Source organism: Arvicanthis niloticus, chromosome 2, assembly GCF_011762505.2.
Source record: "Arvicanthis niloticus isolate mArvNil1 chromosome 2, mArvNil1.pat.X, whole genome shotgun sequence".
In the NCBI taxonomy this organism is placed as follows: Eukaryota; Metazoa; Chordata; class Mammalia; order Rodentia; family Muridae; genus Arvicanthis; species Arvicanthis niloticus.
In genome coordinates this window covers 118,350,277-118,371,011 of record NC_047659.1, presented here as the reverse complement: position 1 = coordinate 118,371,011, position 20,735 = coordinate 118,350,277, and the positions used below count along the sequence as shown (strand labels likewise).

Genomic DNA, 20,735 nt, shown 5'->3' with positions numbered 1-20,735 from the left:
GTGTGGTAGGGTAGCAGAGAAAAGATAACCATCTAATCCAAGGAAACGGCCCCCTTCAGTTCATCTCATTAACAACAACAACACAAAAAACCTTGATAGACCTTGCTGTTGACTTGAGCAGCAAATGGCCCCATAAATAACTGAGAAGGTACTGGTGAGAACTAACTGAATGGAGACCTACTGGCAACCTTGGAGAAAGAGTGGTACTCTCAAGGCATGGTGTGGGAATACAAAATACCTAATAAAACCAAGACTCATTTGATTACCAGGTCTCTGGAAGCAGCTTGGTTTTGGTTCAGGGATGGGCCCAGGTACTTGGAGACCCACAGGATCTAGATTGAGGAACCTACAGAGCCCAGTAGGAGTCATCCTACTCATGTGTATGAAGAACATGGGCCCAGGAAACAAGAGATCACTTGTACTGTGTTGCTCTAGAAGCCCACAGAAACTATAGAACTTCCAAACTTCCAGAACTGAAGTCTGGACTTTTGGTCTTAGAGCAGGAGCAATGACTGATAGCTAGCTGCAATGCCATGTGAGACCTAGGATAGTGCAAAACCAGGCCAGTCTGTGGGCTAGACACATTGAGGCATAACATAACATTCTACTAGAGCTACAATATTATGCATATAGCTCAACAAGGTTGAAGCCTGCCTTAAGGGTCTTCAGTCTCTTTTAAGCCACTTTTCCCTTGATATCTCTGAGGCTGGATCATGGTAATAGCAAGAGGCAGATACATTCCCCTCAGCTGCTTCTCACCCATCACAAGTGGTGCTAAGAAAAGACCTGGTTCCCTTTGTTCTTGTCAATATTTCTAAATGAATCTGCATGTTGCTAAGGAACGAACCCTGCAATTTGGAAATCAGATCAGACGTGTTTTATTTTAAAGAACACGTGTCAGAGAACTGCAAACGTATCATTATTCATTATCAGGATTCATGATTGGCAGCAGCTCCCAAACAGCAGATTCTTTTATTTTAGAAAGCAAATCCGTTCTCTAAACTGTTGCTGGAGTATGCTTCCATTGCCTGACTGTTAATGACTATGTGGCCTTGTTTCTAGGCCTCTTTACAACAGCACATTGGGTGGAATTTGTGATGGTGACCACTGTAGTTAGGAAGACAGGGGTGAGCAGCCTCAGTTCCAATGAAGCAGGACTGCAGGGAGGGACTGAAGCACAGCAGGAGGCCAGTTGGTAAGGACAGACCTGGCATGCCCACACTCTGAGGCCTATACTCTTTTCTACTCAGCTTCTCCATGTCTTTCCTCTGTCAGATCTACCCCCAATCTCCCTCTGGCCTTTGTCTTAACACACTCTGAAACTTCTGCTAAAGGAAGGAAGGAAGAAAGAAAGGAAAGAAGGGTGAGTGAGTGAGTGAATGAATGAAGCATATGCAGGAGGGAGTTCAGAAGATGGTGCTTGGTAGTCAACACTTTCCCCTGTGGCTTTTTCCATGCCCCTTTGTTTAATTAAAGCTCAGTTCTCTTGTTTGGGGGTGGGGGGGACCAAATCAAAGTATCCAATGAGTCCCAGGTCTATCTTTCTGATTGGACTCTGCTAAAAACAAATAATCAGAGCCATACAATTATTTGATAATTTTGTCTATACTGGTTCTGATGAATAAGGCCTAAGTTTGAATGAGAGCAAAGAGTTATGAAACTCAAACTGGCAGGGATCAGATGAAGAAGAGGCTGTGAGGTTCAGTCCAGCACAGCAAATCCCTCCTGGGATTTCTTTGAAGGGTCATCTTCAGCATCCCAGGGATAAGCCAGAATTCTAGTCTCTCTGTGCACTTAGTAAAATCTAGTCACTGGGTCTGTGTTCATGTATATATACATGGCAGACAGAGGTCAGCCTTGGGTGTCATTCTTCAGAAGTTATTCACTTTTTTACTTGAAAAAAGTATGTCTCTCTCTCTCTCTCTCTCTCTCTCTCTCTCTCTCTCTCTCTCTCTCTCTCTCTGTGTGTGTGTGTGTGTGTGTGTGTGAGTGTTACTTTCTTTGGATCCCTGGCTAGCTTGACAGACAGTTGTGAGCTGATGACATGGGTCCTCTGCAAGAGTCCTATCTCCTCTTCACTCCTGAGCCATCTTTCTTGCTCTTACTTTGTTTGCCCCCAACCTTTTTTTTTTTTTAATTATTATTTCTTAAGACTGTATTTCTTAGTGGAACCTGGAGCTTGGTAATTAGGTAAGATTGGTTGCTGAGGAAGCACCAGAGATCTACAAGCTCTGGGACTGTGAACTCATGCCAGATTTTATTGGTATAACTCTATGCCCAGATCTTACCACTGGAATATTTTTAAAGACTATTTAATCTCTCTTGCTTTCTTCTATACTTTTAACATATGCAGTGCATCTCCACCACATCTTAAGAATGACAATGTCTGAAGTTAGCAGGGAAGAACACATCCATGTGGTGATATGAGCCTAAATGTAATGAAAACCAGATTCTCTAGCTCTGGCATCATACAGCTGTGTGTGGGCTTCTCACATCACCCTCTGGTCCATTTACAACATCTGCTCCTTACTTTGGGGGTTTCGGGATCCTGCTGGCAAGACTGAAGAACAGAAAGAACAGGCACAGTTACTCCATGCAAGATCTGGATGCAACAGGAGCACAGGGAAGATTATTTCAGTTTTATTCTCTCACTGTTAGCTTAATTGCTGTTTATTTGGAATAACGAAGCAGACAAAAAAAAAAAAAAAAAGAAAAGACTAGGAATGATTTTGTTTTCTTTTTCAAATGCAAGCAGTTGACAAATCAAGCCCATTAGCTAGGGTAGGAGTGGGGGGAGGGGCTTTGTACCAGTGTGCTTGCTCTAAGATCCCAGTGGATGGAAACATAGTGCCATAGTGTCACAAACAGAAATACTGTAGGAAATTATTGGGCCTTTCCCCAAAGGGAAGGCTGGTGGGTGGTTTCGTTTTGTGTTTGTTGTGATTTAGATGGCAATCGTCTCCCACAGGCTTATTTATATAAAGTCTCAGCTAATGGCTGTTTTAAGAGGTTGTGGGGACTTTTAGGAGGTGGAAGTCGTTAGAGGAAGTAGGTAACTTGGGTGTGGGTCCCTGGGGGGCATAGTGTCATTGATGAGTTTCTGCCATACTCTATATTTTCTTTGCTTTGAAAGCACTTCTCCCAACCACACACTCTGGCCATTACGTGGCCAAATGCATACAGCCTACAACTGTGGACTGAATGCTCTGAGACCATGAGGCAAATAAGTCTTTTCTTTTAAGTTTTACTCTCTGGTACTTTGCTCACAGCAACACAAAATCCTAATACAATGATCTACTTCCGTGTCTTTCTCTTGAGAAATAATGTTGACATGGCAGGCTGAGATCCCGGGTAGGGGTGAAAAGGACAAGGATGGTCACTCTGACCCAGTTATACAATGAAAATAACAACTTCCTTCAAGCAAGTGACTCCCACAGCATACTTTTGACAGTCAGGAAGGGTGGGAACCCCAAAAGTGCCAGAAACCTCACATGGTCCTCGCTGCTTCCTCCTAGGTTTCTTTTCTCCTTCCTTCTGTCTTAAAATTACTGGACTGACTTGCCGAGCACCATCTCTAGGCTTTAGTTTTTTTCAAATGGATTCATAAGAATTCCACATGTTTATGAGTCCACAAAAATGCCACTGACTTCATTTTGGGTTAGCCCAATATTCCCATATATTAGGGCTTGCCCAGGAGTGTGGTTGATATAATCAGTGATACTCCACTGGAGAAAACTGATTTTCCTTTTGCCAGTTGATATCAATTGCAGACAGCTTTTTTGTTAGGGGTAGGACTCTATGTCTACTTCCTTCTCTCTTTGTCCTTGGGGGCATGTTGTCATTGGTGAATTCCTGGCATACTCTGTATTCTCTCTGCTATGAAAGCACTTGTTCCAACCACACACGCTGGCCGTTATGTGGCCAAACGCATACAGCCTACAACTCTGGACTGAATACTCTGAGGCCATGAGGCAAATAAGTCCTTCTTTCTTTTAACTTTGTCTGTCAGGTACTTAGCTCACAGCAACACAAAACCCTAATTACAATGGTCTACTTCAGTGATGATGAGAGTTAGCCTATTGAGTAGTAGAACATGAGAACTTGGTTATACTCATTAACCAATTGAACCACCAACTCCTTTTAAGTCAGCCAGCTTCAGATAGTGTTGCTTGTGAACAAGATTGCTGGCTCTTCTGTGTAGTCTTGCATGGTACATGTGTAGATGGGTGTTTTACCAAAATCGACTGTATAAGTCAGGGATGATCTTGCTAGGTTGGGGCCTATAGCTGGTCAGAGTGCACTGAAATCTTGTCAGATATGGTGGTATAAAAGTAGAAGACACTTACTCATTGTGACTTGGCAGGACACTGGTGTGCTTGTTTAGAAAGTTGGGCTGCTACTCCTGAGCTAAAAGAATTGGCTGTCAGAAGATGGTACTGAAGTTGCTTCTCAGCCAGTTTCACCTACCACCCTGTGAACTTCTGTTCCTTTGAGTTGTGGTTTGTACTGAGCAGCACTCTGGCTATTCTGAGAGTTTGTTCAATGGCTGGAAGAGGTATGACATGCTCCAGCAGTCAGGGAACAGAACTCCTGAGCTGAAGTACTCAGTCCACAAGCAACTCATGTTTGCTTGGGATAGTAAGAGTCTAAAAGAGACCTTCTGTCTTGGACCAACTTCTGTCTTGGAATGAGAGTGAATAATTCACCTTTGGTCCAAAGTGAGGCCAGGAAAACTCATTTCCTCATGGGAATGTTTGCTGAGTGAGCAACTGACCTGTGTTGGCTGTGTTGTAGCCCAGATGATTGTTAACTATAGGCATTTCTGTGTGGGAAGCCTCTTGGGTAAAGGGCACAGGAAGATGCTCCTCATGTCCATTTTCTGAGAAAGCAATATGTCAATACTTCAGTGAGACATGTGCCAAAGGGACAATTTTGACACTGGGGCTATCCTTCTATGTCTGACAGCCTGGCCCTTCGATGACAGGATCTCTGGGAGATACCTGCAGAAGTTAACATGTGACATAAAACTGGGTATGGTGGGTCATGCATGTATCCTCAGAAGCTGGGGTCAGCCTTGGCTACATAAAAACTTCCAGGGTAGCCTATGCCAGAGTGAGCCCATATCTCAACATCCCCCTTCCATATCCCCAAATGAAGGAAGTTATCATGTTGCATGTTCTTAAGTCTACTTGTACTTTGGCAGACACTGTGATGGAGCTTATCACAATCACCCATAAGGTCCCATCTCTTCTTTTTCCTCTCCGTGTGATGCACCTGTCAATCTCATCAAGTGGTAGAATCTGATTCTCTGTTCCTTGAATTTGGGTTGGCTGTAATTGCTTTGATGAAAAGAATAGAAAATCCTACAGGTCAAGTTCTGCAGCCTCAGGAGCCCTCATAACCTCCATTCTACTTCCTAAGGTTCTGAGACTTCTATGGTAAGTGAAAATCTGGAGCAAACTACAGAGGGCCTGAGGTTTCCCAAGATAATGTCCATCACTGGTCGCCAGCCAGTCATGGGGTTAAGGCTATCCTAAATCAGCCAACCCAACCCAGCCATCAAATGCACTCAGAGAATGTGAGAGAACTGCCCAGACATCCCAAACTATTGAGTTGCTATTCAAACTATTGAATTTCTATTCAAACTATTGAAGTCACAAACTATTGGATTGCTTTGTTATACAGAAATCCAATCCTGAAGTGGGCACACTTGGATCTTTCTGGAAAGAACTCTACTAGTCTCTCTCCTATCATATCATATCTAACACCTGAGATAATCAACTTATGAAGAGAAAAGGTTTATGGAGTAGGCCCATTGCTTTTAGGCCTCTAGTGGGTGTGATAGATAGATAGAGGGCCTGGTAGAGCAACTGATCACTCTTAGCCTGCACATATTGTCAAGCCATGGTGATTACTATTAAGTAAGTCTGAGGTTTACTATTAGCTCAGTAAGTCTGGAGGAGCCATAGAACAGTAAGTGTGTTTATGTGAGGCAGTTAAAGCCACTTAGCCTTCAGTGTAAGAAATGGCTTCTCCCCTGCTGTCTCTTCTAGAAATAAATCACGTCACCCTTGATATACTCGGCAGCAGTCTGAGTTGACCTGATGTATCAGCACTTTATGGGCGGATTTGGAGTACGCCCCTTCCTTGAGTCTGTGGGTAAAGGTGCCTCCTTCCTGTCATTAACAAGTTTCTGGAATTTTGTCATGTTTTTTCAGTGTTCCTGAGAGTTCATAGACAACAGCAGATCATAATCAACTGCAGATCTAGTCCATCTCAGATAGTGTCACTTCTGGGTGACTAAACATTCCAACATATGAGCCTATGGAGGTGATTCTTATTCAAACCACCACAGTATCATTTCTCATCTTTTAGGATTAAGAGTTATGAATGAAATCCCTGCAAGCGGCCCTGGTGTTGCTCCATGATGCAAATCACTCAGTCACTCCCTCTCATTCTTTTACTTAGTCATTCACTCATTCATTTATTTGCTGCCTGTAAGTAATTCACATACTTGTTTACTTACTCATTCACACACTTGTTCATTCACTCACTCACTGAACTTAGAGCCAAGTGTGTTCTTTTCTGTTTGACATGCAGCAAAGTATAAGAGTCTAACCCCAACCCCAATCCTTGTCTTTGAGTGTTTAAAGCAGACATCATGCACATGTGTGTGCACATACACATACAGAAATTGGTGAAGAAGGCTGGAACACACTGGTGTGTTAATGAAGGAAAGAAATAGAAAAGATAGACCCTGCCTGGCCCATTTGTAAATAAATGTAAGAGAGTAAGAGACTAGAAAGTATGAGAATCATGCTTAGTTTTAGATCATTGGTAGAAGGCTCATCAGAGAGCAGATATTTACACCAAATCCTCAAAGAAGAAGAACAAAAATAATTTTTTTTTTTTTTTTTTTTTGGCAAAGGAGGCAGCTAGAACAGGGGCTCTGAAATGGGTAGGAGTTGGGAATGCTCAAACTAGGCAAAAAGATGGCTTCAATGGAGGGTGCTCCATGTTGATGTTAGAAAATGCCGGGGGACAAGAAGTCCCTGAATATAGATCATACCTAGCCTCATGTAGCAAGAGATAGAAGGGGATGCTGTTCTTATCTAATAGGAGGCCAGTGGGACCTGGGCAGAGTAATGATGTCATTGGCACATATAAAGGGTATGTTTCTTATGGTCCTGGGGAAAATGAGGTAGAGAGAGGAAGTGAAGGAGATTGGGAGGTAAAAGAGGGAGGGGAGGTGGAGCTTTTGAAGTGGTTTGGAAAAGAGGCAACAGTGTCTGGGGATGTAATGGGACCAATGAATGGAAAAGATAGACTGCTGCAGGGGAGGTTCATTTTGGAGGCAGTATTCAAATTCTGCTGATGTGATTAAGAAAAAAGAAGAGTCAAGGTGTCTGCTTGGAACCATTATGCAGAAGAAGCAGATGCATATGAATCCTTTCAGTGTGATGTCTATTAGTTCCATGTGTGTGTCCTGTGGTCACCGGAAACCCAATTCTAGCAGTCAGGAAGTTACCTGTATGGGGTTACAATGGAGGATCATTGTGATCAATAGTGTTAATTAGATTTTAGGAAGCAGAGAAACTTATTCACAGTAAGAATTCTGTGACTCTTAAGAGTCTAAACTCTGGAGATATGGCACACATGGTAAAACTGCTTGCTTTACAAACGTGAGAACCTGAGTTTAATCTCCATAATGTGTGTAAAAAAGCTAGGTGTGGTGGTGCACACTTCTAATTCCAGCACTGTGGAGATGGATACAGATAGATGCCTGGAGCTCAATGGCCAGCTAGCCTCATCTATGTAACAAGTCTCCGACTTTAGTGAGCATCTTGTCTAAGTCACACAGGGTTCTTTTTGATGTTCTCAGAACACCAAGGATGGTGGCGAGGAATTTCTAGGTTTCCAGGATAGCAAATCTCATGTTATCTGCACCCACAGTGGACAGGGCTCAGTCTGAGGATGCACTGGTGAGCAGAGCCAGAATATGTCACCTCTGAGAGTGAGTTTCCTATTCCTGCGATCATTAAACACAGATGGGCTACTAGCATGAAGGATTCTAAGGTAAAGGTTGGCCAGCACGGGAGCTCTTGTCTCCCAAAGTCTCCGAGTTAATCTGGAGTGTATGTGGGATGAATGCAGTTAAGTGAGAGAGACCTAGACACCTTTCATTATCCTGCCTGCCAGCTCCTGGGAAATCAATGTTGCTGTGAGCATGGGATTGAATACCTGGTTCAAAGTTTCTTTTATATTATTGGCACCAGAGCACGAGTAAGACTGTTTTGTAGATGACAATCCAGGCCTTAGGCATCCATGGCTATCCCACAGAGAAGGAAATAGTTAAGCAGTTAACTCCATGGAGACTTGTTAGGAAAAGATTTTTGTGCATTTCATCTTTTTGAAATTTTATAACTTAACGATGGTAAATTTCCATGGACTCTAGTTCTGGCTTCAGAGCTCTGAGACGGATACTAGTGCTGGGTGCATTGCTGCAGGGCATGCACAAGGTTGGCTCAAGAGGTGAAAACTACTTTTAATCACCAATAGTTCATGGAAGCAAGGAGGTCCTGGAGGTTGTTGCTGAAGGGATCAGTAGCTGTGACTCTGAAGTTCAGAGATCTGGGGGTTGGTAAATATTTCCAATCTACCCAGTGTTTTGTATATAGTGTGTGTGGGTGTGGGGGTGGATGGATGGGTGGGTGTGATAACTTCAAGGTGTGAGGCAAGTATCAAGTGTGTCTGACTTCAGTTATGGTATGTTCCTGTGATGGTTAATATTGGTTGCCAATTTGGCAAGATCCAGAATCACTTTGGAAAGAAATACCTGGGCATTTCTATGACGAAGATTGTAGATAGAGTTAATCAAGGTTGAAAGACAGACCCTCTTTTTATTGGTTATTTTATTTATTTACATTTCAAATGTTATCTCCTTTCCTAATTTCACCTCTACAAACCCCGTATCCCCTACGCACTACCTCCGTCCTCTGTGAGGGTGCTCCCCCACCTGTCCATTCATTCCCGCCTCAGCAACCTAGCGTTCCCCTACCCTGGGTCATCAAGCCTCCACAGGACAAAGTGGCTCCCCTCCCATTGGTGCCAGATAAGGCAATCCTCTGCTACATATCCAGCTGGAGCCAGGGGTTCCCCTCCTCGTGTACTCTTTGGTTGGTGGTTTAGTCTCTGGGAGCTTTGGGGGGGGGGGTCTGGTTGGTTGATATTGTTGTTCTTTCTATGGGGTTGCAAACCCCTTCAGCTCCTTCAGTCCTTACCCTAACTTCTCCATTAGGGTGTCTGTACTCAGACTGATGTTTGGCTACCTGCATCCCCCTCTGTATTGGTCTGACCAATATGGAAGACAGATCTTTAATATAGGTGGCACCATTCCATGGGCTGAGCTCCTGGACTGTATAGAAAGGAGAAAGAAATTTGGGCACCAGCTTTTCTTCATTCTCTGCTTCCAGACTGTGGGTGCCATGTGACCAGCTGCTCCACGCTCCTGCTACCATACCTTTCTTGCCATGGCGAACTGTACCTCTCAAACTACAAGCCAAAAGAAACCCTTGCTCCCTTAAGTTGTTTTTGTTAGGTACTTTTTTGTCAAGCAGTGAGAAAAGTAACCAATACAGTTCTGGGGAGTGTGTCAAACGCGAATCTTAAACTCTTCTTCATGGTGTTTGTTGAGTGGACTCTGAGAACAGGAGGGAGTCTCAAAGCTGAAATATGGAGGTTGGTAGCAGAGAGAATTATGGGAAGATACCGAATAAGAGCAGCAATGTGGGAGATACCCAACAACCCATCAGTGTCATAGGGAAGGACACCGCTGAGTGCATTGTTCAAAGGAGATGCATAAACTTGGCTTGAGTGGTGAAAACATATTAATTACATATATTCCATGGAGACAGACAGGGCCTGGAGGTCTTTGCTGCTGAAATCAAAGTGGCTGTGAGTGGTTTGGAAATAGTTTCAGTCTGCTGAGTGTTTTGTGTCCCCCCCACCCCCGTGTGTGTGATAACTTCTAAATAAGACATTCTCAATAAGATGAATAAAGGCCAAGTCCTTAGAGGCCAGGCGGGAGCAGGGGAAACACCTTTATATGGTGTTGGCCACTAGGTACTATCCAGGTCTTCAGCTTATTTCCCGAGGCAGTTCTTGATGCTAAGTCTTGAGGCCCGCACGGTGGTTGTGGGAGAGAGCTATAATGAGTCTCTTCCACATCTCTCCTTACAAAGGATGGGCTAGCATGACCCTGGGCTTTATATTATCAAGACACACACTGTTGTGATTCAGGCAGGTTACAAGTCTAAGCATTTTTAAGCATCATGCATAAATTATTGAACTATAACTTTGATAGTCGTTGAATGGAAGGCACTTGGTATCCAAAAGCTAGGACTCTTGCCATGTAAAGCTGTCTGAAAAAGACAATAACAAAAACCGTTTGAAAAACTAATCTGGCAGATTTTTTTAAAATATTTAATTCTTTTTAATTTTTGTGTATGTTTGCCTGCATATGTATCATGTATGTGTCTGGTACCTAAGGAGGCTAGAAGAGGGTGTCAGATCCCCTAAAGCTAGAGTTACAGACAGTCATGTGCTGCCATGTAGGTGCTGAGAACTGACTCTGCATCTTTTGCAAGAGCAGCTAGTGCTCTTAACTTCTGAGCCAAGTCTTCAGCTCCTGGAAGATATTTTTTGATCCAGAGAAATGTAATTGACAAAGTTTTTCTTGAAAATAAAACACCATTCCTTCGATCTCTGCTCCATCTTTATCCCTGCTCATCTTGTAGGCAGGCAAATTTTGAGTTGAAGGTTTTGTGGGTAGGTTGCTATCCACTTTCCTCCACTGGAAGTCCCACCTGGCTACATGAGGTGGCCACTTCAGTCTCCATATCCCCTGCTTGAGACCCATCCCATGTGAGAGAGCCAACAGCTGACACTATTAATGATACTCTGCTATGCTTGCAGACAAGAACTTACCATAACTGTCTTCCCCGAGATTCCCCATCCAGCAGTGGATGAAAACACGCAGACACCCACAGCCAAATATCAGGTAGAACGTGGGGAGTCTTGTGGAAGAGTACAGAATACAATTGAGTGAGGTGGAGGGGTCAAGCACATCACAAGAAGACCAACAGAGTCAACTAACCTGGGCTCAAGGGGGCTCACAGAGACTGAACCACCAACCAAAGAGCATGCAGGGGCTGGTCCTAGGCTCCTTACACATTTTGTAGTAGATATACAGCTTGGTCTCCATGGAGGTCCCCTAACAACTGGAGCAGGGGGTGTCTCTGACTCTGTTGCCTGCCATTGGGCTTCAGTGGGAGACAATGTTCTTAGTCCTTCTGGGACTAGATGTCCCAGGGTGAGGTGGTACCCATGGAGGACTTCTCAGAGAATGGGAGAGGGTAATGAGGTGATGGAATTGTGAGGGTGGGCTGCAATCAGGATGTAAAGTGAACAAATAAATGTTATTAAAAATAAATACTCACCTTCCTCCAACTTCCAAGTTGTCAGTAGGTATCTAGCTGTCATTAGAGAGTAGAGCATCTGACAGAAGCTTTAGTGACTTCCACAGAGTGAGCAGAAGGCCAACCTGGAAAAGCTCATCTCTGCTCATGAAGCACACAGATATCCACATACACAGTCACGTGAGCACATGTACACAATGTCAGCTCAGGGCATACCAAAGGCCCATGGATGGCACTGATGGGAGCTGCTGGAACCTTTAAGGAGTGGGACCTGGGGATAGAGCAATGGCTCCACAATTGTGAATGCATAACTGCTCTTGCTGAGGACTTCAGTTCAGTTCCCATCATCCATAGTTGATAGTTGATTATCCATAGTGACTCCTAACTGCTTGTAACTTAGCTCTAGAGAGATCCGACACCTCTGGCTTCCAAAGGAACCTGCACTAATGAGCACATACCCAGTCCCCTAACAAACCAATAATCAAAATAAAACAATTTTTTAAAAAAGAAGTGGGACCAGATAGAAGGAAGTGAGATGGAAGGAAATGACCTAAAAGGGATTTGGGGACCTCTACCCCGTTTCTTTCTTTCTGTCTCCTAGCTGCCATGATGCAAATGACTTGCTCCAATGGCACACGTCCTGCTATGAAATTCTCCACACACAGGCCTAAAAATAACAGAGCCAGTGGCCATGCAGTGGACCCTCTAAACAGTGAGCCAAAACAACTCATTTAAATGTGTTTATCTCCAGTACTTTTGTCACAGAGGCCATGCTGACCAGCACACCTGCTGATGTGTGTACTCGTAGGAGTTTATGCATATACATGTGCTTGCATATGCTTATCAGAACCTGATGTCTAGCACTGAAATTCACTGTAATTTCATATGGTTCAGAGAGGTACCATGTTCCACCTGTCCAAGCCATTCACATCTGCTCAGCTGCTGAGTGAAGTCCCTAAACACCCCACACCCCAGAGAGTCACCAGATGGGTTTTACTGCACATTAGTAATAGTTTTCCACCACCACCACCATCACCACCACCACCACCACCACCACCACCAACCACCATCGTCGTTGTTGTTGTTCCCAAAGGCTACCTGCTCATGAAGGAAGAAATCATTATTTCCCCAGAAGCCTGGCTGACCTCTGGATGCTGTCACCACCACATCATTCTACTGCCAAGAGAGCTCATCTATGTGTTTGCAGCCCTGACATCTGGATCCTTCCTGCACAATTCAAGGATCCACCCCTTCCTCGCTTTGCCTCAGAAACCCAGCTCTCTGTGCCTGTGCAATGATGCAATGCCTCCTGACTGAGACAAGCTGAAACCAAGGGCTGGACATGGCTCACCTGCCCTCAGGGGCACCTTGGCTCTGAGCTCTCTCTTTGCTTCCAAGATCCACATTCTTGGAAGAGTGCCCTTCCCTTTCCTCCATTGCCAGGACTTCCTAGTGTCCCTGCCCACCACGCCCAGCACCTGCCCTAACCATCTACCCTAGACACTTCCCGTATGACTCTATAAGAAAAGTGGGGGCCCTGGGAGCCAGGTGGGGAGAGTGAGTGATGTTATGCGATGGGAATGGTCATACAATGGGTATGGTACATATCCAAGAATGTAGGGTGCCCTTTTAGCCAGGTCCATGATAACTTTATCTGGGGGCTTAATGTCACCTTAATAAAAGCCCCAACTCAAACACAGAGTTGCTAGGGATTTGAGCAAGGACAACTTTGGGGAAGGTGAGTGAGAGAGAAGAAACCCAACTTTCCTCTGGATATAGGCCACTGAGCTTTGCTTCCATATCCTGTGAAGGGAGAAACCAAAGCTGCAGGCCCGCCCAGACCTCCTCCTCTACTGTTTCCGTTTGATCTGCCTCCAGTTTCTGAGCTTGCCTGGTATTTTCTCTGACTAAACCAATATGGTCATTCTTGTTTGTCTGGGAAAGCCAGATCCTAGAAGGGTTGGAGACAGCACATTCCTTAGAGCAGAAGTTGTTGAGAAACCTCTTTGTGGCTCCTGTTTCTCTACAGGTAAGTGACTTGTCCAAATGCATTAAGTTCCCTGGTTGCCAGCAGAGACCAGATCTCTCATTGTCTCCCTTACCTCTGGCAAGTCTCCTGTAACTGTGGGTGAAAGCTGTTTTCAGAATCTTTTAGGAAAAGAGAACTTTATCTGTTGAGAAAGTGTTTGAGATCAAGGCTGAGCCTACCTCTGACCCTCTCCTCTTAGGGTTCAAGTTCTGATAGTTCAAGAGCTCCTAAACAGTAAGTTTGGAAGTGTTATTTAGAGGAGCTGATGAAACCAGCATGTAAGCCCCAAACTTTCCAAAGGTTTTTGAGAGTACTTCCAAGCCCCCAGGGGATGGTCAGTGAACATACAAAAAGGGGTATGCAACACTTGTAGTAATTGGTGTATCAACAGGTGTCAAGGAGATGCAGAATAACATTGCACTGAACATCACTGCAAACCCACCAGGATGACCAAGTTGAATAGAATGAACAAACCACAGCAAGTTTTGGGGAAACTGTGGGGTCCCTGGAGTTCTTGTACCTTGCTGGAGGGGAAGGCAAGGTGCTACTGTCACCTTCAAAAACTCTTTATTAGTTTTTTTAGCCAGTTGAATGTTTAGTGTCTTTTACCACTGTACAATGCTATCCTGAGATGTTTATTTTGGAAAAATGAAATGGTGTATCTGTGAAAAGATTATGCACAGTGGTTTATGACACACTTATTCACAGTAGTTCTTATAGGACACAGTCTTATTGTCCAACAGAGGAAAATGGGTAAAGAGTTATGGCATAGTAATCCTGTCTTATTCATGGCTTTCTTTTTTAGTTACCTGCTTCAACTATACCTGAAAAATATCAAATAGAAAATTTTGGAAGCATATAGCTTATAGCCCATAGCTTTTAATGTGTCTGTCACTCCAAGAAGTATGATGGAATTTTATGTCAATCTACTGGGGAGTGTGAATTATCCATGTGTCCAGTATAGCATATGTAGCCAGGGTAGACCATGTCTGCTGTGAGCTTCATGCTGCATATTAACAACATGGTTATGAGAGCCACTGTGTGGCTTCACCACAACTCACATTTTGCCTCAGTACTCTGAGCACAGAGAAATAATAACTTCAATTAACAGCTGAGGGCATTTTTGCCCACAGCTTTGATCATTTGGAAGGTCACCAGGAGAGCAGGAGGAGTCTGGGCTCTAGGGTGGACAGAGAATTAAGGAATGGCTCTTTCCCAGCCTTCAGGATTTCTTAGCAACCCCTGCAGATTCCCTGATCTGCAGAAGAACCAGAAAGTTGCTCTCATCTTGGAAAGTGACAGTCTAGAGTACTGTGGCTTTATAAATGGTTTCCTTCTGCTATCAACCACCAGAAGCATCTCAAAGTACTTCTTTGGCAGTAAGGCCTTTTATCAAAGTGAGGGTGGGAAGTCAAGGCTCTTCTTTTATAAGGGTAGCCTCAGCACCATGCTTCTAGGAATAACTGAATAGCATGCTGGAAAATACAATCCTGAGATATGAAGGGAAAGTCACAGCAGCCCCAGCTTTGTTCCCACTTTAAGAAGTGCACCCTTCAGAGCTTTAGCCAGGAGATCCTGTGATTTTAGGATGTGAAAACCTAGTGGCCTGCTCTCTGGAGTCTCTCACTTACAGCACAAATAGAGCATAGCCCACTAAGACACCATCTACCTGAAAGTTTCCCAAGCCTTGGATGAACCCTAGGCTGTCCATCCATGAGCAATAATCTTGTTTTGTGTAACTTGTCTGTACCACGTCACCTGGTTGATAGAGGAAGCACAAAGGCATCCCAGGCACAAATGGAAGAGACAGGGACCCTCTCCCTTGATTCTCTGCCCCTCTGGGGCTGGTTCTAGTTCTCCTGGAAATAATTGATGCTTAGCTTAGGTGGTTAGGACATAATCCTGGTACACATGGGAGATTCTAGGTGTGTTGGTATCACAGCAGACAGGGAGACAGGATAGGCACTGTTATAAAGAAGGGGATAGTGGAAGCTGGATCAGAACCTCTTGCTCATTTGTCTGTGAGTGCCTAGACACTGAAGATGCCATGCATTCTGTGTTGGGGTTGACAAATACCCTAGATTGGATAGGGCATCTAATTTATTGAATTTCTGGAAAGGTTTCTACTATGGAGGAGACAGGAACAAGTGGTGGCCAGGAAGAGCGCAATGGCTGCTTCTGCTTCACTGGGAAGGGGCTGGAGGTGCAGAAAACAGGTCTTGTTGCTGTTAAAAGATGTGAGCTGTTGATTTGCCCTCAGGATGGCCAAGGACAGTCCAACCCTACCTCTAACATGACAGTGACTAGTGCAAGACTGTTGAGGGCACAACCTCTTTGGATTATACAGAGTCTTCCCACTCCAGTGTTTGTTCCTCCTTAAATATTCTATCCCAGGGACTGACTCACTGTTGCTCTGACCATGATAGTCATTGTTATTAACACCTCAGTCACTCCCCAAACCTTTCTCAGCTTGGGAAAAAAAATAACATGGCATCCTACTCAGAGACCAGTGATGGTTTGACAACTATAGATGCTGATCCTAGGGACCACCGTCCTGGGATGTGGGGAAATGACCATGTCTCACTCTGAAGAGGGCTGTGAGAGCTATTCTGTTCTGATGCTTATGAAATTAATATTGTGAGGAGGCCATGTCACAATGTAACTGGGAGCCAGTGTGGATCTCCTGAACTCTCTTGTGACCACAGGGTAGTGGGTGACCCCTAGTTTAAAAAAAACCGCCATGGCAAAGACCCTATATCAAGCTGATGCTCTGGGTTCTGGGTCTAGAATCACCCTGAGTGGCTCTCCATGGGGGCAACCTGGAAGGATACTGGGGCTTCTTGGCCACAGCCTAAATAAGGGGCATTGGAACCTTTCTATCAAGATATGGATCTGTGCTGTGCCTGGTTATGTCCTAAGGAAATGTTCTCAAGGAATGAGAGGCATTCGTTTCTGTTCCAAGTCATTTGCTCATGGTTCATAATTTTTTTTCCAATTGCTTGGCACAGAGGGGGCACACTGTCACTCAAGTCTTAAGGACTTAAATAGATATTAAAGGAGGGTTAAAGAAGGAGAGTGTCACCTAAGGAGATAAATGTGGGTAGGGGAAAGAGGAAGGTTTAGGCCTAGCAGGCAGGAGCTTGGAACGAGGCCTCAAAACTAGCGTTAGGTATGCACAGGTTGGGCGTGTGGGCACCAGGTTCCAGGTGACTTTGCCTCAGCACTCATGTCTTCCTCTCTCCCACATTCCCTGGATGTTGGCCCAGGAACAGTCTTGCTTTTTTGGTAAAATCTCATCTGATTCCATCTGTGGTTTGGGAACAAGATCCACAGGAGAGAAATGTGCTGAAGATGCAATAACAGACCATGACAAGTGCTTTCCTCTCATCATTCAGAAGACAGGAGGTCAAGTGGCCGGTGAAACTCAGTGGTGTGCTTTCAGAGGCCTTGACTGGGGGCCAGGCTACAGTGGCTTTCATGTTACTGCTGGCCTGAGTCAGGGACAGATGGCTTCCTTAGAGAAACAATAGTTTGCAGTGCAGTTCGGCAAGCCCTGCTGCCTTTGCCAAGAGCTTTCTGGAACCGGATGACCTCCTGTTCTCTTGAGGTCTTGAGTTGCTAGCCCTCCCTTCCTTCCCAGTCCCTTGTTTCCCTCTCCTATGCTATTCAGGTCCCTGGCAACACTCCTGCCATCCAGCAGGATCAGGATCAACAGCAACATCTCTGCCCTCAGCTTGTATGGAAGTGAAGTATTTGAGTGGGAAAGAACCTTCCAGCACTTGAGATGCTCAATCCCATAGAATGGATGTATCTATGGGATGATAATAGGACTCTCTAACTGTGAAGAAGCCCAGGAAAAGCTCCTGGGCAATTCTTTCCATGTATTCAAAATTTGTTCTGGAATGTCACCAAGCTACCGGTATCACTCAACAGTGCTGTTTCTCTATTGAAGCAAAAAAAAAAAAAAAAAAAAAAAAAAAAAAAAAAAAAAAAAAATCTAGGTTGACCCAAACCATTCAACTTCAAAACATGGCACTCAGATAACATGAAAGACAATGTGCTCGTCATTAGCCACCATTGAATCCAGCAATGGGTGCACCAGGTCTCTAAATATTAGTTTTTAAATATAAACTCTCCTCCATAGCCAAAGATGCAGAAAAAATTACCAATCAACAAACAAAAACACTAACCAAACAAAAAAACCCAATATTCCCAAGATGTGAGATGGAGTCTAACTCACCCTCACATTTTGTAACAACACTAATCTACTCACTGAAACATTATTACACTTGACAATTCAGTTATGAGGGAAATGTACTTTTGAACTACAAAAGGCAATTCTAATAAACATTACACAAATTTTTAAAAACTTTTTATTGGTTTTTGTGAATTTCACATCATGTATTCCAAGCCCACTCATCTCCCCCTGCCCTTGTTCCAACCCTCCACTCTTGTAACCTCTACCTCAATAGAGGAAAATAATCTCATGGAAACTATAGTGTGTCACAGTGTGTCCCACACTATTCCCTTTTGTCCACACTTCTTTGCTTGCAAGTATTCATTGCAATGAATCTTTGGTCTGGTACAACCCTCTGGTTTCTGCTACTCTATCAGTACTGGAACCTCACTAGTACTCCTCTTGGATATCCTGTTGTTGCCCTGTGTTATGGAGATTCTGTAGTTTTGGATCTGCATGATAAGCCCCTTCATGTACCCCAATAGTTCATCATTGGGGTAAACATTGGGATGGGCCATTTCAAAGCCCTGGATCTGGGCCTGAGAGGTATCAGCCTGCCAGCTCTCACACCCTTGGGGCTGACTCACCTACAACCTCTGAAACTCCAGGCTAGCTCTGCCCTGTTGCCCAGGTGAGGTGAAGGCCCACTCTCCCTAGTGTTGCAGCTGGTGAGGGGCATGGCCAGTTCTCCCACTCTCATGACCCCCCGGGAGGCAGCTTTCTTGCTCTCATGATCCCAGGGCCAGGTCTCCCACCTGACACAGGTGGTGATTGGGAAAGAGGGCACCACATCCTTGAGACTGGTTCACCTGCAATTCCTACAATGCGCAGGGCGCTCTCCTGAGTACTTCAGCTTGAAGGCAAAGGCTGAGCTCAGCTCTTCTGCTCTCACGTCTCTAGGGCCAGCTCTCCCACAATGCCTAAGTGAGGGGTGGGGCCAATTCTGCACAGCCCTCAGACATCAATGTGTCTCCAGGTAAAAGCACACACCAGTTACGTCTGCAGGGCTTTTGGTGGTAACAGACTCCTAACTGCTTCAGGGCCATGGGCCCAGATGTGCAGCACAGGCCAGGAGCCAACCATGATCTCAGGTGGCATCACCAGCTACTCACAACAGGCAGTTTCTCACTACCCTCGACTCTCCAGTTCTGCCTCGCTTTGTTGTGCCCACATCCTTCTCTTTTTCTTCCATTTCTCCACCATTTATTTGCTTCTCTTAGTCACACCTAGAGTCTCTGAATGTCTGGGGTCATCTTAGGAATAATCTCAGGAGTGCTATTTCTTTCTCAAGCATTAGGGCACCGGGCAGGGGGATCATCTTGAGCATGGTCCACACCCCCAGACCTGTGCAGTGCTGGACTGGTAGTCATCTAAGTCCTGCTCCCCATCTGGTCCCCATGACAACAGGTCTGGTGTTCCATCATCTCAGGCTTGCTCCTCACCAGGCCTGCCCAAGTGACTGCTTGCAAAAGGCATCTGTGTCAGACTCACTCCTGGCCAGGGCCTGTAGTCCCAGGTGGAGATCTTCTAGTCTTTGGTTTACTTCTCTGGGTGCCCAACTGGGCTCGGCTGGTGCCGGACTGGTGGTCATCTCAGGCTCATTTTTTTTAAAGGGAATGCTAGGCTACTAATGATTCAGATGTTCGTAGGTCAGAACACTGAGGGTAGACATGGCCGCTCTCCTCCCTGCCGCCTACGGATGCTCACGTGACACGGCAGCCACGCCTGCAACGCCTCTAGAGGCACCTTACACTAATTTTCAATGGGGTATTATCTGTTCCCTAGAAGTGAATTTCTTGCAGTTTCCTGGATTATGGGTAACTGAAGTTTTACAATAGTAAGTGGTATAGCCAGCCTCTCATGCACACTGTGTGACTCCGTCTTCTGATGGCTCACAAACCATCAGAAGGTAAGCACTTTTGGCTTTGCAGCCCGATGGTCTCTGTCACATCTGTTCAGTGCATCCTGAGGGAAGGTGCAAAAGCCTGGGCATGGCTGGGTTCCAGAAAGACTTCTGGCATTGCTACTGCTGAAGAGAAATACCATGTGGACTATGTATGACTTTAATCATTTCAGCAGCAACATTTAAATGAAAAAGTAAGACTGACATGGTAGCTTTGGCCGGCCACCCCCCCCCCCCCCCCCCCGCCCCGTGTTTGGCAAACTGGAGCCAGTCTGGACTGTGGAGTAAAAGAATACCAAAAAACCTGAGCCAAACCAAATCAAAATGCCACAGCTTAATTACTTTTAGAAGTACCTTTTTCACTGACTTAATATCTAAAATATAATTATTTCAACAGGTAGCCAAAAAGGAGATATCTGCAGTCTCCTTTCATAGTGTTCCAAATCTAGTGTCTGTCTTATTCATTTCAAGCATGCTTGTCTGCACAGAAGACTCTTGAGAATATTTTACAAGCTATGCTAAGTTCATGTTTTCTGGCTTGGTAATTCTCTAACTAGCTTTGTTCCTTCCAGATTTGGGGAATTTGCTTGGTTCTTCATGAGAATGGCGAGGGAGATGTGGTAGACACATCAGTGGATATGTCTGTATAGTATGTATAGATATGTTTGTGTGGGAGTGTTCATGTTTCTGTGTGCCTGTGTATGTGTGTGTTTAGCACTGTCATCCTCTTCAGTAGGTAAGTTGATGAGGACATGATCTCTGTCCACAGGACAGGAGAGGACAGAAGGAACAATCATGATACAGTGGGGGCTCAGTGCCTGTATAGAGGGGTAGAGAAGGTGCCATGGTATCTCAGAGAAGGAAAAAAGAGTATGTGGTAAGAAGAATGGAAGGCTCTTGTGATACAGTTAAGACAAGCTGGAGGCCATTCTCAGGATGAAGATGATGAGGCATTGAACATCTGAGGAAAAACATGCCTTTGTGTGGAACCCAGAATGGACTCTTAGAAAGAAAGTTCATGAACACAGTAATTGTGAGAGAGGGGTCTCATAGCCACTGACAGAGAAAATAAAAATGAAACTGCACGCT

The 20,735-nt window shown here is 44.8% G+C and overlaps 1 non-coding gene across 1 annotated transcript; it reads right to left on the bottom strand.

The window, feature by feature from the left end:
• Window positions 1–19,358: 19,358 nt before the first annotated feature.
• On the bottom strand, window positions 19,359–19,490 carry LOC117704782 (small nucleolar RNA SNORA17). Its single transcript, XR_004606312.1, has one exon. It is a non-coding gene; the product is annotated as a small nucleolar RNA SNORA17 (small nucleolar RNA).
• Between the last annotated feature and the right edge of the window lie 1,245 nt (window positions 19,491–20,735).